Genomic DNA, 27,221 nt, shown 5'->3' on the forward strand with positions numbered 1-27,221 from the left:
ACATCTTCAGTTTTCAGTGAATCTCTGCAGTATTAGAAGATGATGCATATCTGTAAGGGCCCTTGGATGCACTTACATGTCGTTTATTGAGCTGCATTCACACATGCATCGTGCGACACCCATAAAGTAGAATGGTTGTGTTCACACTTCCATTTTAATCACGGATCAGAGTGAGATCCCTGTGACTCTGAGCATGTTTTATTCTGATCTGGTTTTGCAGAACAGACTTGGCTTTTAAAGTCTACAGAGATCTGTGTAAAATGGATGAAACACAGAACAGACTCGGCACTTTTCAACTTTTCCTTTTTCAATTCATCCATTAAGTCAATAGATTAAAAAGAAGTTGAAACTGAAAAAAAAGGATGTAACTAGGATAACACCTGGAAAATCAATCTGTCACCTTTTGTGCTGCATTCACACAACCGTGTCATAGTCTATGACTCATGGACTGACCGCGGGGCTCCTGAACCAAACCCCACATACTTGAAGGCGTAAGGAGATCCACAGTCAGTCCACGCTCCACTGTGTGTACTTGAACCTTGACCCACGGATGTGTAAATCTTGCTTTACTGTCATTCCCTGCTTGGAGGTGGCATACTAGGGGTGGAAGAGGGGGCTTTCATCTAGTAGACATTTATGGCATATACCTTCTGGCCCCCTAGGCTGAGGGCCCAGGTATGAATACATCCCCTGCGCCCTCATGTACAGGGGCTTTACAGCAGCACAGTCGCCTGCTAAAATATCTTTTTTGGCTGGTTTACATCTAAAAATTGCAAAAGCTTAAGTAATACAAAATAGATAGGCACCGCAATAGCACAAAACATGAACCGTGTGTATAAATGTATCACCGGTATATGCCGCTGTCATGTCTTGTTCGACCCCTTATCCTCACACATAACCAATAACAATCCTCTTACGTCAGCATACGATCCGGTGTTGCGTCTTTATTTCTTCACAATTCACATGTGCACTAGTCAATTGTGAGGTAATAGAGACATGATGCTGTATGGGTTCAGGCATCTTTTTATTAAAGGTTTAAAGGGCTTGTCCACTACACGGACAACCCCGTCTCAATCCGTTGTTTGCCCCAGTAAAATAATAACTCTTACCTCCAGTGCTGGCGCTATTCCAGTGGTGTCGGCACTGGCTTTCCCGGGGATCGCGTCACATTGTCACGTGATCCCTTCAGCCAATTAGTGTTGGCATTGCCCTCCCCACCTTCAGATGAATGCAAGCTTGTGTCCCTGTTGGAGGAAAAGTTGCGAAATCTAGAAGAGAGGTTAACTACCTTGAAAATCATTAAGGAAGGTGAAGAGTTCTTAGACAGAGCAGAATTATCTCTTCATGATTCAGAAAGAGAAGAAATTCGAACTGCACCTGACGAAACAGAGGAATGGAAGCATGTGACCCACAGAAGCAGGAGGATCGAGAGGCAGTCAGCACCCATACTGCTCAGGAACCAGTACCAGGCTCTCACGCAGGAGAACCATGAAGAAATACCTCAAAATAAGACTTTGCCAGCAATGAATAACCTTGTAAGCCCTCAGAATCCTCCTGGATGGAGAAAGAAGAATGTTGTGAAGAAAAAACGGAGAGTGGTGGTCATGGGGGATTCCCTGCTAAGAGGAACAGAGGCCGCTATCTGCAGACCAGACATAACCTCAAGAGAAATGTGCTGTCTTCCAGGAGCATAAATTACAGATGTGTCTGACAGGATATCAAGACTCTTCAGACCTACAGATCACTACCCATTCCTGCTAATACATGTGGGGACAAATGACACCACAAGAAAGGACCTGGAAACCATCTGCAGTGACTTTGAAGACTTAGGCAAGAAAGTGAAAGAATTGGGAGCGCAGGTGGTCTTCTCATCCATCCTCCCAGTGGATGGCCATGGAACAATGAGGTGGAATAAGATTCTACAGGTGAACAACTGGCTACGTCGATGGTGCCGTCAACAAGGATTTGGATTTCTGGATCACGGAATGAATTACCTATATGATGGACTACTTGCTAGAGATGGGGTGCACCTTACGAAGACTGGAAAACGTGTATTTGGAAGTCGCCTTGCTACACTCATCAGGAGAGCTTTAAACTAGAACAATGTGGGAAGGGAAGCAAAAGGCCAGAAAAAGCCATACAGCTGACAAATACTATTGAGATCTCTGCTACTGGAAGTGGAAAGGAAGAACAAAGACAAAACAATTTAAATAAAAATATGGGAGGAAGAGAAACCAATCACAAACTAAAATGTTTTTATACAAATGCACAAAGCATGGGCAACAAACAAGGAGAATTAGAACTACTAATGCAGGAAAAGGAATATGATGTCATTGGAATCACTGAAACTTGGTGGGACGATACACATGATTGGAATACAAGGCTAAAAGGATACAACTTATTTGCAAGAAACAGACTTGATAAACGAGGAGGAGGTGTCGCATTGTATGTTAGAAAAGCATATATCTGCACAGAGATTGAAGCTTCAGAGACTGGGAGTTCTGTGGAAACTGTTTGGGTAAGAATACAAGGAGAGAACAACGGAAAGGACACCATTGTAGGCATTTACTACAGGCCACCTGGGCAAGCTGAAGATATGGATGAACTCTTTATGTATCAAATGACCAAGTTCTCCAAAAAATATGACGTAGTGGTCATGGGAGATTTCAACTATCCAGACATTTGTTGGGAATCTCTCTCAAGTAAAACTAACAGGTCAAGCAAATTCTTATCCTCTCTTGCTGACAACTTTATCTTCCAAAAGGTAGGGGAGAAAACAAGGGGATCTGCTACTTTGGATCTAATCCTTATAAACAGGGAGGAAATGGTTGAGGAGGTAAAGGTGGCTGGGACCCTAGGAGGCAGCGATCATGCTATTATAGAATTTTGGATAACTAGAGGAGGAAGACATGTGAAGACTCAAACTTCAAGGTTAGATTTTAGAAAGGCAGATTTTAAGACTCAGAAAGAGAATAGGAGGGATCCAATGGCTGGATGTCCTTAAGGACAAAAATGTCCAGGAAGGATGGGAAATTTTTAAAAATGAGATTCTCAAAGCACAATCGTTAACAATCCCGAAAAGTAGGAAGAATGGGAAGCATTTAAGGAAACCAGGATGGATGAACACAGAACTTAAACACATGCTAAAAAGAAAGAAAGAAATGTTTATTAAATGGAAAGAGGGAGGCATATCTAAAGAAGATTATAATGCAGTCTGCAGATCCTGCAGGGCACGTATCAGGTTAGCTAAAGCTGACAATGAATTAAGGCTTGCAAGAGATGTCAAAAGCAATAAAAAAGGATTTTGGGGGTATGTCAAAAGTAAAAGAAAAGTCAAAGATGCTATAGCTTTTTACAGGATGAAAATGGAGAAATGGTAAGAGAGGATGTTGAGAAGGCCGAACTTTTTAACTCCTATTTTGCATCTGTTTTCTCTCAGAAAGAAAATGTAACATCAACTAATCTTCACTGTCCTTTTAAAGGAATAGAGGAATCCAAGTTATCTGTAAACAGAAAGATTGTGAGGGAATATTTAGCTAACATAAATGAGTTCAAGTCTCCAGGTCCAGATGAATTACACCCCAGAGTACTGAAGGAGATCGTAGAAGAAATTTTAGAACCACTCTCCATAATCTTTGAAAATTCTTGGAGAACAGGAGAAGTCCCAGAAGACTGGAGAAGAGCAAATGTTGTTCCTATCTTCAAAAAGGGGAAGAAGGTGGACCCAGGGAACTATAGGCCGGTGAGTCTGACTTCTATACCAGGAAAGATCTTTGAACAAATTATTAAACAACATGTATGTAAGTACCTGGATAAGAATGAAGTGATTAACCAGAGTCAGCATGGGTTTGTAACTAACAAGTTATGTCAGACTAACTTAATTTCCTTCTATGACAGAATCACTGACTGGGTGGATCAGGGAAATGCTGTAGATATAGTATATCTTGACTTCAGCAAAGCATTTGACAAAGTATCTCACACCATCCTTATTGAAAAAATGACCAAGTATGCAATGGACCAGGCAACTGTTAGGTGGATTCATAACTGGCTTAGTGATCGGACTCAAAGGGTGGTTGTAAATGGCTTCACATCCAGCTGGATGAATGTCTCAAGTGGGGTACCACAGGGCTCCGTCCTGGGACCTGTATTGTTCAACATCTTTATCAATGATTTAGATGAAGGAATTGAGGGTAAACTGATTAAATTTGCTGATGACACAAAGCTAGGAGGGATAGCTAATACTAGAGAAGAGAGAGGGAAGATTCAAAAAGACCTAAATAAACTGGAGCAGTGGGCAGCAACCAACAGAATGGTTTTTAACAGGGAAAAATGCAAAGTACTACATCTGGGCAATAAAAATGAAAAAAGCATATACAGAATGGGAGGAATAGAGCTAAGCAACAGTACATGTGAAAAAGACTTGGGTATACTAATAGATCATAGACTGAACATGAGTCAACAGTGTGATGCAGCAGCAAAAAAGGCAAATACAATTCTGGGATGTATTAACAGAAGCATACAGTCTAGATCACGTGAAGTCATTATCGGTCTTTACTCCTCTTTGGTCAGACCTCATCTGGAATACTGTGTACAGTTTTGGGCACCACATTTTAAAAAAGACATAGACAAACTGGAGCAAGTTCAGAGAAGAGCGACCAGAATGGTGACTGGTCTGCAAACCATGTCCTATGAGGAACGGTTGCAGGATTTGGGAATGTTTAGCTTGCAAAAAAGAAGACTGAGAGGAGACTTAATAGCTGTCTACAAATATGTCAAGGGCTGTCACATTGTAGAAGGATCATCTTTATTCTCATTTGCACAAGGAAAGACTAGAAGCAATGGGATGAAACTAAATGGGAGGAGACACAGATTAGATATTAGAAAAAACTTTTTGACAGTTAGGGTGATTAATTAGTGGAACAGGCTGCCAAGAGAGGTGGCGAGTTCCCCTTCAATGGACGTCTTCAAACAGAGGCTGGACAGAAATCTGTCTGAGATGATTTACTGAATCCTGCTTTGAGCAGGGGGTTGGACCAGATGACCCAGGAGGTCCCCTCCAACTCTACCATTCTATGATTCTATGAATCGGATATCAAGAGGAAGTCCTAGTCCCGCTGATGTCTGATTCATCCGAAGGTGGGGAGCGAGAAGCTGGTGCTTATTGGGTGCAGGAATCACGAAACCTAACAATCTAACGCGATCCCCGGGAGAGCCAGGGCCGACACCGCTGGAATGGCGCTGACACCAGAGGAGAGTATAAGGCTACGTTCCCACAATGAGCTTTTAGTGAGTTTTTTTATGTTGTGTATTTTCAAAACATGCACGTAACCTACCTATTTTACTTAAGGGGAGCAGTAATGGTGCAGAAAATCTGCAACATCAAAAGCTCACCAAATTCAGGTCATTGTGGGAAGGAAGCCTAAAAGTGTTGTTTGATTGGAGGCAAACGTGCTGATTGAGATGGGTTGTCTGATTAGTGGACAACCACTTTAAGACATTTTTAATTACAATTCAGATGGTGGTAATTTTGTCTTCTTCACCCATTTATCACTCTAGTCCTTGGAGCCTAGCAGCTATAGGGGTATAGTCACGCGCCATAGGGTCAGATTCATCAAAACTGTGTATTTATGCTTAATTCAGATATTAGTGTTGGTCTTATGTTTGATGTCCGTGGTTTCAACTAGCAGAACACGTACCCATTAAAGTCTATGGGGCTGCTATTATGCATTGCTTATATAGCGCCATCATATTCCGCAGCGCTTTACATACATTATCATTGCTGTCCCCATTGGGGCTCACAATCTAAGTACCTATCACTCTGTCTTTGGATTGTGGGAAGAAATCCACGCAAACACGGGGCGAACATACAAACCCCTTGGTGGGATTTGAACCCAGGACCCCAGCGGCCGCAGAGCAACAATGCTAACCACTGAGCCACCGTACTATTCACATTTCTGATTTTTCATGTGGAGCTATCACATGGGGCAATCCATTTTTCTGATAATATAGCCTATGTGGCTTTTCATATGTCCAACTTTAGTCTGATGGGCCAAACTCATTCATTGAAGTGACTGGGCAATGAAAATGGCAAATATACCAATGATGATATGTGTGTGCTGTATGATTTTCACACACAGTTTCCGATTGGTATTTATTTGTTTGTACAATCTTTTTGTGACTTTTTTCCCATCCATCTAGTACATGCATTTTTCTTTTGGAAGATTGCTTTGTCATAGAGGATACATTTTTGACTCCCCTTGGTAGTTTGATCCGCATTATTAGCAGTTAGGAAAAGACGGCACATAAAACCTTGGCTCAGCCCCGCCGTGGATAGAATGCAGAATGTTAATTCTGTAAATTCCTGAGGATAAAGATTATCTGCATATTGTTTTACTCCATCTCTCTCATAATCCTGGGTTTCGTTTGATTTGTCTGTGGAGGCTGCCGACTGAATTTTACATTCACATTAATTGTGTTGCCTTAGTAATATGCAAGTCATGTTGTGCCACTCGTACCATGCTGTCAGTCTAGTTCATGGCTATAAAGTAATGGATGGCAAGGGAAGACCTTTTTAACTGAAGTCATTGACCTGACCTTTGTATAGTTTCTACAGTTTTTTTCCGCATATGGTTTTACTGCAAATACTCCATTTTCCAGTGTGTGGCGGTACTTTGGGTGCTATAAAGTGTGAACTTGCCCTTATGGATCAGAGTTGGGGGGTCTAAAGGAAAAATAGAACATATGGGAAGGATGTCCTGTGCTTCTGTAGAATTGTGTTCAGGCCGATGGTTTCCAATATAATTGTATATTCTACTGCGGTTCATGTATATTCCTGTATTGGTAGGTACTTTGGCATCAGTCACATCCTGATATAAGGCTTAGTTGCCCTATAAAAATTCTCATATCATGGGGAAAAAAAAAGTGAACGCTGTGATGTAGTTTTTGTGTAATAACCCCTAATTCTGACTGTTGTGGAGGGCCTAATCAATAGGCTGAACATAACTCTGCTCAATATGAATATTAACATATTAATTATAATTACTTTATATTAATATTAGTTAACATACTTAATTCTGCTAAATATTAAGTGATATGACATCCCCCTTTATACCGCTTGAGTCTGCACACAGCCCCTTCTATATTTCGTAAGAGCCCCCACACAGCCTCTTATATACAGCATGAGACCCTCATAGCCTCCTCATGACCAGCATGAGATCCGCATGAGAGCCCCACAGCCTGGCTCCCGTTGCCCCGGCGCTGTGCCTATGCTCCTGTCTCTGGTGCGCAGTGCACAGCTGGCGCAATGCAATGACGTCATTGCGTCATCTGTCTCACTTGATTGATATTATGAGTTATGTCTGGGTTCTGTCCGTTTTTAGATCAGAAGGAAAAGCGCAGCATTCAAAACTATTTCTTCCTTTGTGAAAACCCGACACACAAAGGAACCCAAACATACCCCGTAATAATCAGTGGGGTGCTTCTGCTTATATCAGTTATGCAAGAGATCCATTTTTTACATTTTGTTTTTCTGTTGCTAAAAATGGAACATGCCAATGGGATGTTAAAACTTGTGTGAACATAACCTAACTTTATTTGAAATGGTTGGACCTTTACTGTGTTTTACAGTTATTGATGAAGTCTTATGTGGGGGATATCGCATATCTGTAATATGTTCTTATTAAAGGAGTTGTCTAGGAAAGAAAAGTTATTTTTAAAACTGCTTCGTATGCAAAAATAACATACTCCATTGACCGATGTCACACAGCTCCCTTCCCAGTGATGCCCAGACCCTCGATTGTAGTTGGCCTCTTCTGCAGCCAAAAATTGGCTTCATAGGTGGCATGTGCCATGTGTTGGGATGTCAAGTGGCTGGTGATCGGGCAGTGCATTGAGTGGCGCAGCATGATGCGAGATTCTCAGTGACCGAGTGGGAGAATAACACAAGTGGATGATCACACACATCAGTTATTATCTTCTGTGCTGTGTGTGAGTGAGGAGTATATCATTTTATGACCTTTCACTGGCTGTTAACAAGGGGGAATTCCAGTAAAGATATGAACAAGGTACTTGTATTAACAATGGTCTTCATGGCAGCTACAGTCCACATTCTTTCATTTTAGTGTAGAAAACTAAAGCCCAGCTCTGTAGTCGTGGTGTAATAACTACGCACTACTACTATCAGATGAATGGAACACATTTTTAGGTATAGAATTTTTTTTTCTGACAAATCTGCCTTGTGAATATAATGACTAGCAGCAGTGGTGATGTAATCACTTAATATTATTACCCAATCAGGTAGGGATAGCAGCAAGGGTATATGATATTATTAAAACATAGAATAAAAGTTATCTCATATATATAATCGGCTTATCCCGTCTGTATGTCCTTCCAGGAAATCCCGCGTCGCTGATTGGTCCGGCTGCGGCCAATCAGCGACGCAGGATTTCAGAACAAGATGGTGGCAGTTAGTGGCTCATCTGCCGCACGGAGGTCATCAGCGATGCAGCCGGGAGATGACCGGCGCTCGCAGCAGAAGTACCCCGACCGGCGGCCTAGGCGGCGCCGCCGCTCCCCGGTCCTCCCTTCACACTTGCCGTTGGGAGATCAGCGGCCCTAGCCACTGATCTCCCGACGGTAGCCGCATGGAGGTCAGTGGCGATGCGGCCGGTCACCTCCCGGGTACTCGCAGCGGAAGTACCTGCACAGGCAGCGCCGCTCCCCGGTCCTCACTAACACAGTTCGCTGATTGGTCGCGGCCGCGACCAATCAGCGATATTGGTGCGAAATTTAAAACACCGCTTCTCTGGTCGTGACCAATCAGCGACTGGCGCATCCCGGCCGCGAATTGGCGCCGGATTTGAAACACGCAGGCCACCGTCGGGAGATCAGCGTCGACGCAGCCGGTAGATGACCGGTGCTAGCCGGTCGTCTCCCGGCTGCTCGCAGCAGAAGTACCCCGACCGGCGGCCTCGCTCCCCGGTCCTCCCTTCACACTTGCCGTCAGGAGGGGCCCCAGGGGGATACATTGGGGGGTTAATTTAAAGTAGTCCACAACCCATTTAAACACTGCTTCGCTGATTAGTCGCGCCCTGTCGGCCACATACATATTCTAGAATACCCGATGTGTTAGAATCGGGCCACCAGCTAGTATACTAATAAAAAGATAGCACACTCAATACTTAATAAGCAAAGATATGGCAACAATAGGTCAATATCTCCATATATATTGATAGAAGTAAATGGAGATGAATAGTATATTATTCCTCAGTTCCACTGTGGCCATATTAGGTACGTCCTTTTGAGTTACTAGTGCACCATAGATCCATTGACAACTGTGTACCCGTTGTAAAGACTTTTTTTTTTTTTTTTTTTCTGGGACTCAACACAGGGATCAATCTTGTTACTGCAGTAAATCTACAGGTATTAATAGAGTACCCTGTTTAGTCCATTTAATTCTGACCCCTTGGACAATGAGATGAGCGACTGGTTAACCGATTGATCATTTTTCTGAAATCAAGTTTGGCCTATCAACTATCTCATATTGAGGAATAATATGCTATTCATCTCCATTTACTTCTATCTATATGGAGATATTGACCTATTGTCTCCATACCTGTGCTTTTTAAGTATTGAGTGAGTTAACTTTTATTCTATATACTAATAAAAAGATGTCTTAATAATATCATATACCCTTGCTGCCTTATGAATATATCCTGATAAACTCACAATAATTTTTTTTTTAAATAACACCCTGTTGAAAAAGTGACATGTTACTATTTTGAGGTGTATTCCTCGTGGATCAGGTCTTTGTCAAGTTAAAGGGCTTCAAAAAACTATGTGGGGAAAAAGGCTCAAAATCCTTGAGGAAACATTGGAAAAAAAAGAGTGTCTTCCAAACAAAAGCTTTTTTTTTATTCAAACCTTGCTTGGAAAAACTCTGGATTTTTCTGCTTCCAAAAAATTCCATTTGAACATAGCTGTGTTTTAGTACATAAAGGGAACTGGTTATCACGAAATAATAATAATAATAATCTTTTTATTTATATAGCACCAACATGTAAAGCGCTGCGGAATAATTCAGTCAATTTACAGACATTATGGGCACTGTCCCCATTGGGGCTCACAATCTACATTCCTTATCAGTAGGTCTTTGGAATGTGGGAGGAACCCGGAGAACCCGGAGGAAACCCACGCAAACACGGGGAGAACATACAAACTCCTTGCAGATGTTGTCCTTGGTGGGATTTGAACCCAGGACCCCAGTGCTGCAATGCTAACCACTGAGCCACCATGCCGCCCTGAAAATACCGTCCACTTTGCAGGCACCACGTTATAGAGCAGGAGGAGACTAGTAGATTTATATATAGTTTTGTGAGAAAAGATTCAGTGTAACCTGTGTTTTCATAATTTAATCCTCTGCTTTTTCTGGGATTTTAGGTCCAGTGGGCGGGGCTATCGGTGATTGACAGCTATCTATGTATAAGTTTGCATACAGAGATGGGTGTCGGTCACTGATAAAACCGCCCACTGGACACAAAATCCCTGAAAAAGTAGAGTATTAAATGAAATATAAATTATGCTAAATCTTTTATTACTGTACTATGCAGTTGGGTCCAGAAATATTTGGACAGTGATGCAAGTTTTGGCATTTTAGCTGTTTACCAAAACACTCAAGATGGTTACATAATCAATCTGGGCTTAAAGTGAAGACTCTCAGCTTTAGGCTGCAGTCACACGTTCAGTATTTGATCAGTATTTTACCTCAGTATTTGTGTGCCACTCCTGGTTTTGGGTTAATCAGAGGAAAAGTGTAATGGAAACAGTCACCACTTCTGTATATATCACCCACTCCTGGTTTTGCCTTTATGATGTAAATTCTGACCATTTTTGTTCAACCCCTTTAATTAAACCTGAAAGCCTACGCTTCAATTGCATCTCAGCTGTTTAATTTTAAATCAAAAATAGTGTCATTTATGAAGATTCCGTCACTGTCCAAATATTTCTGGACCTAACCATAGATCTGTTTACTCCACTCCCCCTGTTCTATAACATGATGTCTGCAGATTGAACTCAATTTTCATGGTGACAAGTTCCCTTTAAGGCAGGGTTCCCCAACTCACCTGCACAGGCAATAATCCCATCACCTGTGTAATACTAAGGAAATCCTGAAAACATGATCTGTTGGTGGGCCTTGGGGACTGGAGTTGGGGAACACTGATTTAAGCATACATGCCAAATGTGGCCCTCAGGGTGGTTTTATTTGGCCTGTGACACCAGAACCACCACCCCTATGCGGGGCCGTTATTCTGTATGGAGGACGTCTATGCGGGGCCGTTATTCTGTATGTAGGACGTCTATGCGTGGCCGTTATTCTGTATGGAGGACGACTGTGCGGGGCCCATGATACTGTATGGAGGACGTCTGTGTGTGGCCGTTATTCTGTATGGAGGACAACTGTGCGGGGCCCATGATACTGTATGGAGGACGACTGTGCGGGGCCCATGATACTGTATACTGGTTGGCCCGCGACTTTGTCCATGTTTTTAATTTTGTCCCTGTGTGTGTTTGAGTTTGACATCCCTGCTTTAGGGTTAGCCATTTGTTACCTGTAGAGGTTACCTTCAGATGTTACTATTGTTTTTTCTTATTTTGCCACTGGATTGTTTTATAAAACACAGTAAAACTGAATGAAACTACGGTAAATTATTTTATTACTATGCAAAAACAGAACGTGCTCCTGCATTCAACCCATTGCCTATGAGCCATTAACTGTAGCCATACAGATTAATTCTTGCACTCAGCCATAGCTGAGGGTTAATTACTGAAACCTGTTGGCTTGATCAGAGGCTCATGTCCAGTTACGCTTTTACTGCAGCGTGAAATAAGTGATATTTTATTGGAAATTCCATCTTGACTTAATTTCCTATTCTTTTTTTTCTACATACGGATTCATTGGACTATGCTGTATAATAATACATCACAGAGAGATAAAAACAGAAAGGTGAATAAATAACCTTTTTATAATAAAAATATGGAATTTAGCGGCAGGTGTGAATAAGCTCGACAGATGAAAGGCAGCATACAGTGTGCGCTCAGTGCCTACTGTCTGAACCAAACCGAACTAATCTGGCTGCGGATCTGCTTGTGTGAATTCTCATAACCCCTCCTGTTAGTGGCAATAAATGGTCGCCTGCAGTGGATATTTTCCTCCCATTTGGTTGTTGATTGATAAATTGTTATAGTTTCCACAGTGAAGATTGTAAGATAAAGACACTTGATAGTTTGGAATTCGAGCCCCTGAGCTATAGCGGTGCCATTCTGAGCACAAGCCGACCTGTGACTTATCACGTGGACCTCCAGCGGAAAAAACACCGGGACAGACTGGGAGGGACACATTCTCCCAGCAGGTGGTATTAGCCTGGCTGCACATGATGGGAGCAATAAACGACCCGAGATCCTGTCCACCACACCGTCGGATAGATGTCTGAGCTGTGGTATATATATGTGAATATAAAGTACATTTATGGGTCAAATCTCGTACCAGCCTGTTATAGAAGATTATGCTGATTCGGTCTTCTGCGCTAGGTTGGAGGTTGCTGAAATGAAGGATATTAAGATTTACTGTGTAATCCACATAAAACATGAAAGTAAGCTGCTGATCTGTGTCAGCACCAATGTAATGAGCTACCTGCCTCTGTCCGGGTTAGTGTACTTTCCCACGATGAGCTTTTTGGGATGTTTTTCACTCTGCGTGTTTTTGCTGCAGTCCCAGCAAAGTGGATGCGATTTATAGAAATCTCCTGCCCACTGTGCTTTTTATTGCTGCGTAAACTGACCTGCGGTGCCGGTTTCAAATCTGCAACATGTCAATTTCTGTGCTGATTTTCCCTATAGACTAACATTAGATGCGGAAAATCCATAGGAAAAAAACGCTCACACGCCTTCAGTGTTTTTCCGCGGCAGAAAAGCATGTAATACGCACCTAAATATAGCAATAACGTTTTTCCAAAGCATAAAAACAGGAAGTATCAAAAACAAAGCGGCTTTATTTAAAGCGCACCTGTCAGCAGGATTGTGCTTAGTAAACCACATACACTGTCAGGTGGGCGCCATTACACTAAGTAAAATGACACCTTTGTTGATTAAATCCGTCCTGTAGTTATTTTATAATCTTTATTTTCATTTCTGCCATATTGAGATGCTCGTGCTTCGGGGCGGCCTTTGGGGAGGGGCTGTAGCTGGTGCTCTCATTATGTATGCCTGTCTCTGGCCTCTGACAGGTCACTATGCTTTCAGTCACCTGTATACTATTTTAAATACTGACTTTGTAATTTCTGTAGCAAAGTGAAGATTTACATCCCCCAAAATGGCCTCCGCCGCCCGCGCATGCACAGTAGCATATTTCGGTTGCCGAGAGATGCTACTGTGCACACGCGGGCACCATTTTGCTAGAGGAAAAAGAAACTTGCCTGCAGCAATATGGCCCCCGACGCTTGCGCAGTAGCATTTCTCGGTTGCCGGGAGATGCTGCGGTGCTATATTGCTGCATCCAAATTCTTTTTCCAAAAGCAAAATGGCGCCCGCGCGTGTGCAGTAGCAACCGAAAGATGCTAATTCACATGCGCGGACGGCAGAGGCCATTTTGAGGGATGTAAATTTTCACTTTGTGTAATGGTGTAGAAATTCCGCAACATTAAAACGCACCAAAAGCTATTTTACGAGGGTGACTCCTTCATTCAAAAAAATGGTTGTCCAGGTAGTAAACAATCCCTTTAAAAGGAAGCTATCATCCGAAAACGACCTGTTTAAACTGGACTATTGTTTTTACATTTTTTTTTTCTTTCACAATCTGTATTAAAAAAATAAAAAACAAAAATCTTGCAAGTTTCACATAGGCCAGGTGGACATTTTTGGACTGTAACTTCTTATTTGCGGTAATCCACCATACATTAGCCACATTGAGCAGACTCAGATCCTTGATTTTGCATTTAAGTATCTAATGAGCGTGCGCAAAGATCACTGGGAAGGAAAGGTGGGGGGGTACAGGGTGAGCTCTGGTGTATCCTGCGGTATTTTTCTCTATAGAGAAGTTACCTGTCAGTGTAATCCTGCCTTTGATGATAATTAGCTTGTTGAAAACTCTCCCTTAAAGAACAGGATGTCCAAGTCTTTAAAAGGGTTGTCCAGTACTTTTTAAAAATATGGCAATGTGTTTTAATGATAAATAGAAGCTTCTTTCTAATTACCTCCTGGTGCTGTTTCTGCCTGTGAGTGGCGCTATCTGTGGACTCTCACAGGCAGCACGTGACCCCCAGCTGTGGTCACGTCAAGTGAGGCGTGACTCAGCGCTGGGGTCGTCCCCGCGGTGGCTGCTGGGTTGTGGGCGGGGATACCCCACGTGTCACACCCAGCATCCACCGCGCGCTCTCCCTCTCCTCATTCATTGGGAAAACGCGCAGTGGATGCTGGGTGTGACACGTGGGGTATCCCCGCCCACAACCCAGCAGCCACCGGTGGAACGCGGAAGAGGGACCCCCGGCTGCAGCCTGGACTTGTCGTGACGTCGGCGGATGCCAGAGCCGGCTGCAGCCGGGGATCACATGATGACGCATAGTGGGCATGAGAATTCTTGAAATCTCATCCACTATGCTCTAACATCTGCCCGCTGCTAATTGCAGGCACTGCAAGTGCACTGCGTCCAATCCGCAGCCTTTCCTGTCCGTGTGCACATACCCTTACCTGCCGCAGTTCATAGAGCCAGTGCCCAATACACGCCGCCCACAGATTGTATCAGGTATCAGGCTCACTTTATAGTGCAGCTATTGCTCTGTTTTTTTTCCTTATGTGGATGATATCTCCTAAAATCATCCACACTGTAAAACAAAGCAGATAAGCCATTAGACTCCGGTCATGCCGCTGTATGCTCACTCTACGCCAGTAATTCTCACACTTTATGGCAAGAATAGCATTTCTGCTTGTGATACACGTTTTAAGTGGTTTTCATATTTCAACTAATGATGCACAACAATTTTTCATAAAGGATCATACAGTAATATATTTCTCTGGCTACACACAGGTTTGGAGAGCGGTATAGATCTGTCAGAAGAGACCGCTCTCCCTACTTTTTAATGGCTATCTCAATGAGAAGGAAAAGGTCATTGTGGTCAGACTATTAAGAGCCACTTCTAGCCAGTGTCCAGTTCTCCAAGTATCCTGGGCATATTGAAAGTGACGTTACCTGGGCCTCTCTGTTACCTGGGCCTCTCTGTTACCTGGGCCTCTCTGTTACCTGGGCCTCTCTGTTACCTGGGCCTCTCTGTTACCTGGGCTGAATGTTGCTGACAAATGGCAGGTCTGTAGGGTAGTTGGATGGCGGTAGAGTTTGAGATGGTGCACACATCATTTGGTGCCGCCTTGTTTTAGCCTGCACAGCAGAACCCCCTCATTATATGGTGTCATTCACACCAGTCGGTGCACTTGTCTACACTAATGGACCGAAAACAGACTAAATATACAGCTGCGGGTTATGCGGAGCAGGAATGAGATTTTTCTTAATACACAAACTTTAGTAAAATAATTTTTTTGTTTAGGATGAAAAATCAGAAATTATAACCTCCAAATCTTCCTAGTGTCTGATTTGAGGCAGTCATTTTTTGATTTCTTTCTGGATGCTTGTCCATTTCATCTATTAGGTCTATTAGCTTCTCGCACCAGTTCTCCAAAGTGAACGATACTTTTCATATACAGAAAAAATTAAAATGTTTAGGGTTTGGTTGAGCTGTTGATCACTTATCTGTTCTCCAGATGATCAGCTGAAAATGGTGTACATTTTTGGTGGGACTAACCATCTAATGTGTGAGTGTCCCGATTCTTCAGCAGTGATTGGTTAGACTGGTCAGGCCTGTTGAATTTCAAAATTCCTTTTGTTTTCTTGTTGTGGTCATGTTCCTTTTGTCTGCTGCTTACCTCTCTCTCCCCATTGAGACCACAAGGGGCTGAGTTAATTTGTATAAATAACTGTCGGCCGCACTATCAGTATTTGGTCAGCATTCAGTGGGAGACAAAACCAGGAGTGGGTGATAAATGCTGAATTGGTGACTTGTTTCTGTTATACCTTTTCTCTGATTGTTCCTCACCTGGTTTTGGCTCCCACTCCTGAGAAAAAATACTGACTGAATACTGACCAAATACTGACAGTGGGGCCGTGACCTTATTGCAGAAATGTCTGGGACTGTCCCAGTAATCCAAACAACCAGATTCCAAGTACCTGGAGAAAACCCACGCAAATGCATGGAGAAGTGTTGCCAATTTCCCAGGGATTTATGGACAATCCGTAAAAATGGGGCACCCCCATCCTGTTCATAGATGTGCTGTGTGTTGCTTTTTTTGAGACTGAAGAAACTTGTTGTTGTTATTGTGACTGATTATCATCATTTTACAGTTCACAGTGAATGCTGGTGCTTTCATATCAGAGTTACGGGCTGTAGACACTTTTCATTTTAATGATAATGATTATTTTGCTTTTCCAATGTGTCTGTAAAAATATTGGCTTCCTGTCATCTTTTTGACACGCTGTCCAGAAAAAAATAAAATTAAAGTGGTCACCCTGGATGTGGAGAACATACATGCTTGATGCAGATTTGACCCCAGAACTTCAGAGATGTGAATCAGTAATACTAACAATCCAGACACCATGATCAGTGGTTGGTGATTATTTAGGGTGGTTGTTTTACTACTCCAGCTCTTACTAACCATTTAATTATTATTTTTTTTTAAGAATGTAAAATACAGTCCTGTGGCATGAAGATTAACACTTCTAACTAACTTCTAACCTGGAAGCATAAACATTATACTTTTATGGAAAATCACTCCAATTTTGTAATGATACAGATTTACTAAAATTATACCTTATCACTTATAGCTGCTTATTACTTGGCTATTGGTTTGTTTGTACAGTCAATTTGGTTTGTGCTGCCTCTGCTTTTTTTTTTTGCTGTATACGACTAAAAGGACTCATTCCACTATATTAAAGGGGTGTCTGGTACACTTATTGCCTGCCACGGAGATCTGCCCTGTATCCAGGATGTCTGACCCACCTCTGTCTGTGATAGGGTTGGGGAGGGGGACGGCGACGACGATGACGACAATTGGAGCAGATGTTTGGTTGCCTTGTAAGAACTTCCACTAATTTTAAAGGGGGTCTTTGCTAGGTATCAGAGAGATTTCCAATCGGCCTGTTGGGAGACCTGTCGGTAAGTCCTTAATCTTCCTGCAACGCCACCATCACTGTGTCCATTCAGATCACCTTTCAGATTTCAGTTACTTGTATCTCTGAAACAGCATTTTAAGCAAAAGACTTCCAAACCAATGGCCGTGTATGGTGTCTAAACATTTCTGTGCCAAAGTGGTTTGAGCCCCCTGTAGTTCTGCATATCCGTTTGGAAAAAAACTTTGGCCTCAATTCATCGTTTTGTCTTTCACCAAATTCTTCACAATGGGGCGTTCATGTATATTACATACTCGAAAATGCGCTTTATTTTAGTGTTTAACCTGTTTTGCTAATTTTTAGCACAAAAAGTTGAATATTTTGCAAAATTATGCAAAAAATTGCACCAAAATATCTAGCATGCATAAAGTCATACAGGGAAGGAAGAAGGCGGATAATGCAGAACATTTGCTTCAAATCATCTAAACTTTAAAACGTTGCAATTGAAGAATCAGCCGAGACCATCTGGAACCATCAAGCTTTGCCCACAGTGTTGAAAACGGGGGAAAAAACAGACAAACACATTTAACAGGCACAAATGAAAAATGGGTGAAACACTTTAAAAACTAGAAAAAAAAGGGGCTGCAAATGCAATAATGAATTGAGCCCTTACTTTTAACTGTGCGTTATCTACTGACTCTTCTGTATGGTATGTCCAAGCATGGATTTCTGCCTTCCTAGTTTCTATTACAGTGCCGGCAAAAAAAATCTTTACACTTGCGCAGCAAAAAAAAACTTTACATATAAAATCCTCATCATAATTTCACTTTTTAAAAGTGTACACAATGGGGGAGATAATAAAAAACTGGCTAATATTAAAGCTGGCTTTTTTGCAAATATCAACCAATCAACGCTCAGTTTTCACTTCTCTCGTAAAGCGAAAGCTGCACTCTGATTGGTTGTTATGTGCAGCTCATCCAGTTTTGCTATTAGGCAGTCTTTTATTATCTCCCTCAGTTTTTTATTATCTCCCACAATGGGTCGAAAGAAGCTTAAAATGGAAGAGCAATCCCGTGCCTTGACTCTGCTAGAGAAGGAGGATTCGGTGATTGCTGTAGCTAGAGATCTGGGAGTGTCAAGAGAAGCAATTTATCAACTGAAGCGGTCGGCGGCATCATTGCCTCCTGGGATGGTACCGCAGAGGAAGTCAGGCTCTGGCACACCTAAGAAGACTTCACCAAGGACTGATAAGCTTCTGAAGCGTGAAGTGATGTCACATCCTTCTATAACTGCCGTTGAACTAAAAAAAAAGTACCCTATACTCCTCCAGAACATTGCAACTAGGACAATTCGTCACCGCCTGCAGAAGGACCTGGGTCTACCAAGTTGCCGTGCCGCAAAGAAGCCCCTGCTCACAGCAGCAATGAAGAAGAAAAGGCTTGCCTTTTGTAAGAAATATCAAGATTGGACATCTGAAGAGTGGAAGAAAGTGATGTTTAGTGATGAGAGCACTTTCAGGCTCGTCAGGGGAGGCTCAAAGTTTGTGCGTCGTCCAAGTACCGTGTCACGGTATGACCCAAAATATACAGTTAAGACTGTTAAACACCCTGACAGTGTGATGGTGTGGGGTGCATTCAGTGGAAGAATGGGCAGGGCAGGTTTGTACTTCCTTCCCAAGATTGTAACTATGAAAGCAAGCAATTATATTACTGTTTTGGAAGAACACATGCTTACTTTTTGGGTCATATATCAGTGTGATTACTTAATGCATGATGGAGCCCCTGTCCACAAAGCCAAGGCCGTGAGAAAGTTTCTCAGTGACCATAACATTAAGATTTTAGAGTGGCCAGGTAATTCCCCTGACCTTAACCCCATAGAAAATGCCTGGAATTTAATGAAAAACAAGGTTCAAGAGACACGACCCAGCAACATCAACAATCTAAAGGAGGTGCTGAAGACACTGTGGGTAAACATGGACTCCACATACTTAGCCAGCCTTGCTGAATCCATGCCTAAACGACTGCAGATGGTGATAAAATGTAAGGGTGACATGACAAAATACTAATTGTACTAAAATATCCACAATAAAACACTTGAATCCACTTGAATATTAAGATTTTGTGGTTTCATTGTACTTGTAAAGATTTTTTTTGCCAGCACTGTATTTGCTCACCCTAAAAAGAGCAGTTTATCTGCAGTAGTTTATGGACGCCCACACAAGGAGGACTTTGAATCGTCAGGGATGAGGCTGGATGAGGCCTTATTGCAGATATGCTTGGGAAAGAGGTTGCTTCATTTTTCATTTAATGTGAATTGTCCCAGGTTATTTGCATAAATGGTATAGTAAAAGTAATTTTGAACGTACCTGATGATATTAAATAAAACTTACTAGTTTGTATGGAGTGGTCTGAAATACAAATACATTTTCATCCTAACACCATATTTAATACTGTAATGTAAACTATTTTTGAAACTTTTAATTAAAAATTTGCTATTCTTCCCTAACTATACAGATTTTTTTTTTCCCCTACTTCTTTTTTTTTTTATGACTTTTCTTTTGAGACTCCCATTGCATGCTGGGCTAGTCCCAGCATGATGTGTGCAAAGACAGTGTGCTCTGTTTCTGGCTCTGATCACATGGTGCAGGGACTAGCCCAGCCCCTGAAATGAAAGTCCCTTATGACTAGTGTTGAGCGATACCTTCCGATATCGGGAAATATCGGATCGGATTGGATCGGACCGATACCGAAAAAGTATCGGATATCGCCGATTCCGATACCGGAAACCAATGCAAGTCAATGGGACATAAATATCGGAATTAAAATAAACCCTTTCTTTCCTTGTAGGTTATTTCTACATGAAGGAAAACAACTAAGAATAATGTAGAATGTATTGGGGGAGGTGGGGGAGACAATAAAGGCATAGAGGTTTAGCCCAGTCAAATGGAATAGCAGGAATTAATATTTTTTTATTATGTTCTGAGTTACGGAAATATTAACTATGTTAAGTATTTTTATATTTTGTCAGATATTTATGTTTCACTACTTCCATGCTCTTCACCTTCTTTTTTACTTCTCCCACACTTTCTCCTTCATCATCCTCAGCATCTTTTTCATCCACTTCTTCTTCACCTTCTTCTTCTTCACCTTCTTCGTATTATTCTTTTTTTTACATTCTTCATATTCTACTTCTTCATCTTCTTCATATTCTTCTTCTTCATCATATTCTTATTTGTGACAGGCATTCCTGTAGTTGTTATCTATAAAAGGTTGGACATTACACCTTTCGTTCTGCCCGTCACAAAAGATTTACAACAGGATTTGTCCGCGTTCAGTTTGGCCTGCAGCAGCAGGTCTTTTCCAGGGGCACCACGAGGAGGAACGGACTCACCCCCATACACTGCTTAGTCATCTTCTGCTTATAATTTAGATATTATCTTTTGCTCTGATTTTTAGTCTTATGCTTAATGTTCTTCCGCTTTTTGTTCTGCAGCTTCTTGTATTTCTGCTTCTTGGTTTTCTGTCTCTTGTTTTTCTGTATCTTGGTGCTTGTCTTCTCTTCTTTGTCTTCTTGGTCAACTTCTTCAGGGTCATCTTCTTGGTCTTCTTCGGGGTGGTCTTCAGGGTCGTCGTCTTCGGGGGTCCTCGTCTTCGGGGTCCTCGTCTTCTTCGGGTTGGTCTTCTGGGTCCTCGTCTTCGGGGTCCTCGTCTTCTTCGGGGTGGTCTTCAGGGTCCTCGTCTTCTTCGGGGTGGTCTTCAGGGTCCTCGTCTTCTTCGGGGTGGTCTTCAGGGTCCTCGTCTTCAGGGTCATTGTCTTCGGGGTCCTCGTCTTCTTAGGGTTGGTCTTCAGGGTCCTCGTCTTCAGGGTCCTCGTCAGGGAGATCCAGAGTGATTACCAAGAACCATTTCAAAAAGCTTGAACTTGGAAATGTAGCAGAAGGTACAAGAAAGCTGAGGAACTACCGAGGACCAGCTGACGGTACTGGAACCCGGATGGATAGCAGAAGGTACAAGAGCCAATGGAACTACCGAGGACCAGCTGATGTTACTGGAACTCGGTTACTAAGCAGGAGGTACCTGTGCCAGAAAGCACTACCAAGGACCAGCAGACGTTGGTGGAACTTGGATACCGAGAAGGAGGCACCTAATCCAAAGGCACTGCCGAGAACCAGCTGACGGTACTGGAACCCGGATGGGTAGCAGAAGGTACAAGAGCCAATGGAACTACCGAGGACCAGCTGATGTTACTGGAACCCGGATGGGTAGCAGAAGGTACAAGAGCCAATGGAACTACCGAGGACCAGCTGATGTTACTGGAACTCGGTTACTAAGCAGGAGGTACCTGTGCCAGAAAGCACTACCAAGGACCAGCAGACGTTGGTGGAACTTGGATACCGAGAAGGAGGCACCTAATCCAAAGGCACTGCCGAGAACCAGCTGACGGTACTGGAACCCGGATGGGTAGCAGAAGGTACCCATGTAAAAAAAAAGTTCAAGGCCGCGAGCCGGCCGCAGTTACCAAAACCCACAGTCCTACAGAGGGTGCTTGTCCTATTGGCACTATGGAACCAGCCTTCATTGCCAGATCCCGCAGCCCACATAGGAGTCACCTAAACTGCAGGCACCATAGAGTCGGCTAACCCGACCGCAACACGACAGGACAACGCATTGGAGGCAAAGTGACGTTGACACTACCCGGAAACAGCTGGCGTGCTGGAACCAGGCTGGGCAGGAGGGAGTACCCGTGCCAAAGACACTGCCGAGAACCAGCTGACGGTACTGGAACCCGGATGGGTAGCAGAAGATACAAGAGCAAATGGAACTACCGAGGACCAGCTGACGGTACTGGAACCCGGATGGGTAGCAGAAGGTACAAGAGCCAATGGAACTACCGAGGACCAGCTGATGTTACTGGAACTCGGTTACTAAGCAGGAGGTACCTGTGCCAGAAAGCACTACCAAGGACCAGCAGACGTTGGTGGAACTTGGATACCGAGAAGGAGGCACCTAATCCAAAGGCACTGCCGAGAACCAGCTGACGGTACTGGAACCCGGATGGGTAGCAGAAGGTACCCATGTAAAAAAAAAGTTCAAGGCCGCGAGCCGGCCGCAGTTACCAAAACCCACAGTCCTACAGAGGGTGCTTGTCCTATTGGCACTATGGAACCAGCCTTCATTGCCAGATCCCGCAGCCCACATAGGAGTCACCTAAACTGCAGGCACCATAGAGTCGGCTAACCCGACCGCAACACGACAGGACAACGCATTGGAGGCAAAGTGACGTTGACACTACCCGGAAACAGCTGGCGTGCTGGAACCAGGCTGGGCAGGAGGGAGTACCCGTGCCAAAGACACTGCCGAGAACCAGCTGACGGTACTGGAACCCGGATGGGTAGCAGAAGATACAAGAGCAAATGGAACTACCGAGGACCAGCTGACGGTACTGGAACCCGGATGGGTAGCAGAAGGTACAAGAGCCAATGGAACTGCCGAGAACCAGCTGGCGGTGCTGGAGCCCAGGGTAAATACTAAAAACAGAGGAGCCAGAGGTGTATTTGGAGGAGGTTTTAAATCCGTAGTACAGTGGATGTGGACAAAGCAGGAGAATTTGCCGGACACACAGCTGGGGATCAGCTGACGTTACTGAACCCCAATAACACTGGAGCAAGCGTTGACTGTGCAGACGGCACTTCTGAGCAGCAACTAGCGGTATTGGAGCCCAGGGTAAATACTAAAAACGGAGGAGCCAGAGGTGTAATTGGAGCAAGTTTTAAATAAGTAGCACAGTGAATATGGACAGAGCAGGAGAAATTGCCGTGAACACAGCAGGGGAACAGCTGACGTTACCGAACCCCAATAACACGGCAGCAAGTGTTGACTGTGCAGACAGCACTTCCGAGCGCCAACTGGCGGTGCTGGAGCCCAGGGATAAGAATAAAAATAGAGAGGAGCCAGAGGTGTAATTGGAGCAAGTTTTAAATAAGTAGCACAGTGAATATGGACAGAGCAGGAGAAATTGCCGTGAACACAGCAGGGGAACAGCTGACGTTACCGAACCCCAATAACACCGCAGCAAGTGTTGACTGTGCAGACGGCACTTCCGAGCGCCAACTGGCGGTGCTGGAGCCCAGGGATAAGAATGAAAACAGAGGAGCCAGAGGTGTAATTGGAGCAACTTTAAAATCTGTAGTAGTGAGAATGTGGACAGAGCAGGAGAAATTGCCGTCCGCACAGCAGGGGAACAGCTGACGTTACTGAACCCCAATAACATGGTAGCAAGTGTTGACTGTGCAGACGGCACTTCCGAGCGCCAACTGGCGGTGCTGGAGCCCAGGGATAAGAATGAAAACAGAGGAGCCAGAGGTGTAATTCGAGCAACTTTAAAATCTGTAGTAGTGAGAATGTGGACAGAGCAGGAGAAATTGCCGTCCGCACAGCAGGGGAACAGCTGACGTTACTGAACCCCAATAACACGGCAGCAAGTGTTGACTGTGCAGACAGCACTTCCGAGCGCCAACTGGCGGTGTTGGAGCCCAGGGTAAATACTAAAAACGGAGGAGCCAGAGGTGTAATTGGAGCAAGTTTTAAATAAGTAGCACAGTGAATATGGACAGAGCAGGAGAAATTGCCGTGAACACAGCAGGGGAACAGCTGACGTTACTGAACCCCAATAACATGGTAGCAAGTGTTGACTGTGCAGACGGCACTTCCGAGCGCCAACTGGCGGTGCTGGAGCCCAGGGATAAGAATGAAAACAGAGGAGCCAGAGGTGTAATTCGAGCAACTTTAAAATGTGTAGTACAGTGGATGTGGACAAAGCAGGAGAAATTGCCGTCCGCACAGCAGGAGAACAGCTGACGTTACTGAACCCCAATAACACGGCAGCAAGTGTTGACTGTGCAGACGGCACTTCCGAGCGCCAACTGGCGGTGCTGGAGCCCAGGGATAAGAATGAAAACAGAGGAGCCAGAGGTGTAATTCGAGCAACTTTAAAATGTGTAGTACAGTGGATTTGGACAAAGCAGGAGAAATTGCCGTCCGCACAGCAGGAGAACAGCTGACGTTACTGAACCCCAATAACACGGCAGCAAGTGTTGACTGTGCAGACGGCACTTCCGTGCGCCAACTGGCGGTGTTGGAGCTCAGGGATAATACTGAAAACAGAGGAGCCAGAGGTGTAATTGGAGCAACTTTAAAATCTGTAGTAGTGAGAATGTGGACAGAGCAGGAGAAATTGCCGTCCGCACAGCAGGGGAACAGCTGACGTTACTGAACCCCAATAACATGGTAGCAAGTGTTGACTGTGCAGACAGCACTTCCGAGCGCCAACTGGCGGTGCTGGAGCCCAGGGATAAGAATGAAAACAGAGGAGCCAGAGGAGTAATTGGAGCAACTTTAAAATGTGTAGTACAGTGGATGTGGACAAATCAGGAGAAATTGCCGTCCGCACAGCAGGAGAACAGCTGACGTTACTGAACCCCAATAACACGGCAGCAAGTGTTGACTGTGCAGACGGCACTTCCGAGCGCCAACTGGCGGTGCTGGAGCCCAGGGATAAGAATGAAAACAGAGGAGCCAGAGGTGTAATTGGAGCAACTTTAAAATGTGTAGTACAGTGGATTTGGACAAAGCAGGAGAAATTGCCGTCCGCACAGCAGGAGAACAGCTGACGTTACTGAACCCCAATAACACGGCAGCAAGTGTTGACTGTGCAGACGGCACTTCCGTGCGCCAACTGGCGGTGTTGGAGCTCAGGGATAATACTGAAAACAGAGGAGCCAGAGGTGTAATTGGAGCAACTTTAAAATCTGTAGTAGTGAGAATGTGGACAGAGCAGGAGAAATTGCCGTCCGCACAGCAGGGGAACAGCTGACGTTACTGAACCCCAATAACATGGTAGCAAGTGTTGACTGTGCAGACAGCACTTCCGAGCGCCAACTGGCGGTGCTGGAGCCCAGGGATAAGAATGAAAACAGAGGAGCCAGAGGAGTAATTGGAGCAACTTTAAAATGTGTAGTACAGTGGATGTGGACAAATCAGGAGAAATTGCCGTCCGCACAGCAGGAGAACAGCTGACGTTACTGAACCCCAATAACACGGCAGCAAGTGTTGACTGTGCAGACGGCACTTCCGAGCGCCAACTGGCGGTGTTGGAGCTCAGGGATTACAGTTCAGGTGGTAGAAACATGAACAGAACAGGAGACCTGGATACTGTTGCCAACCAATTATTTATTCTGGAAGAGGACTGGCAAATTCATGAGAGATCCAGGCCTTGTTCATTTTGAGAAAAGTAAGCCGGTCAACGTTATCGGAGGATAGTCGCATGCGACGGTCTGTTAGTACACCACCTGCGGCACTAAAGACGCGTTCCGATAATACACTAGCAGCAGGGCAAGCTAGCACCTCCAGTGCATACTGACTAAGCTCTGGCCATGTATCCAGCTTACAGACCCAAAACTTGAAGGGAGAAGAGCCGTCTGGGAGTACACTAAGAGGGCAAGACATGTAGTCTGTCACCATCTGACGGAAACGTTGCCTCCTGCTGACTGGAGCTGTCTGTGATGGTGTAGACATTTGTGGCGGCGGGGACACAAAACTTTGCCACATTTCGGCCATACTGGTCTTGCCTTGTGCTGAGGCGCTGCTTCTGCTCCCTCTTTGTGCAGAGCTTCCTCCACTGCCTCGACGCACTGAGCTGCTTTGTAAAGCACTAGCAGCACTGCTCTCGGTTGGAATGGAGAACATGATGGAATGCACCAGTGCGTCTTGGTACTCCCGCATTTTACGCTCCCGGTTCAATGGTGTTATGAGGCTTTGTAAGTTGTCCCGGTAGCGAGGATCTAGGAGGGTGGACACCCAATAATCAGCCGTGTTGAGAATGTGGGCGATGCGGCGGTCGTTTCTGAGGCACTGCAGCATGAAATCAACCATGTGCTGCAGACTGCCAACTGGCCAAGAAACGCTGTCCCCTGCTTGAGGCGTGATCTCTGCCTGCTCTGCATCACCCCACCCTCGCTCTAGATACTGACTACTAGAGCATTGTGTACCTCCCTCCTCTGGACAGATGTCTTCCTCATCCATTGACTCCTCCTCATCCTCCTCACAAAGTGTCCCCTGCCTAGGCCTTTGTGAGGAACCACGTTGCGCAGACTGTAGAGAAGCAGATGGCATTTGTGACTCCTCATCCTCCACCTCTTCCAAAACCTCGTCCCTTAGTGCTTGCAGTGTTTTTTCAAGCAGGCAGATAAGGGGGATAGTCATGCTGACTAGTGCATCATCTGCACTCGCCATCCGCGTGGAATAATCGAAGGCACGCAAAACGTGGCAAATGTCCTTCATAGAGGCCCACTCAGTGGTGGTGAAGTGTGAACGGCGCGCACTGCGACTTGTTTGCGCCTGCTGCAGCTGGTACTCCATTACTGCTGCCTGCTGCTCACACAACCTCTCCAACATATGTAACGTTGAATTCCACCTGGTGGGTAGGTCACATATGATGCGATGTTCCGGAAGACATAATCGGCGCTGCAGAGCTGCAATGCGTGATCTTGCATTGCTGGAACGCCGCAAGTGAGCGCACTCTATGCGGACCTTGTGAAGCAGTGCATCAAGATCCGGATAGTCCCTCAAAAAACTCTGCACGACCAAGTTGAGCACATGTGCCAGACATGGGATGTGAGTGAGGTTGCCTAGGCCCAGAGCTGCCACCAGATTTCGGCCATTGTCACACACTACCATGCCTGGCTGGAGATTCGCTGGCACAAACCACACGTCACTCTGCTGCTTGATGGCATTCCAGAGCTCCTGCGCTGTGTGGCTTCGATTCCCCAAAGAAATTAATTTTAATACGGCCTGTTGACGTTTGGCCACGGCTGTGCTCATATCGGTCATCATAACAGGTAACCGTTCACGGGTCGATGTGGAGGTAGACCGTGACGGCTCCTGCAGCGCTGATTCAGAGGAACTGGAGTATGAGGAGGAGTCAATGTGTACAGACTGGATTCCTGCAATCCTTGGAG

The 27,221-nt window shown here is 44.5% G+C and overlaps 1 protein-coding gene across 1 annotated transcript in view; it reads left to right on the forward strand.

Moving 5' to 3' along the window:
* Nucleotides 1-27,221, forward strand: part of LOC141166426 (transient receptor potential cation channel subfamily M member 7-like) — a 142,737-nt gene that overhangs the window by 21,826 nt on the left and 93,690 nt on the right. The window lies entirely within an intron of this gene.

This window comes from Phyllobates terribilis, unplaced genomic scaffold (genome assembly GCF_046119375.1).
Source record: "Phyllobates terribilis strain yellow unplaced genomic scaffold, ASM4611937v1 Scaffold_11__3_contigs__length_659146591, whole genome shotgun sequence".
Classification (NCBI taxonomy): domain Eukaryota; kingdom Metazoa; phylum Chordata; class Amphibia; order Anura; family Dendrobatidae; genus Phyllobates; species Phyllobates terribilis.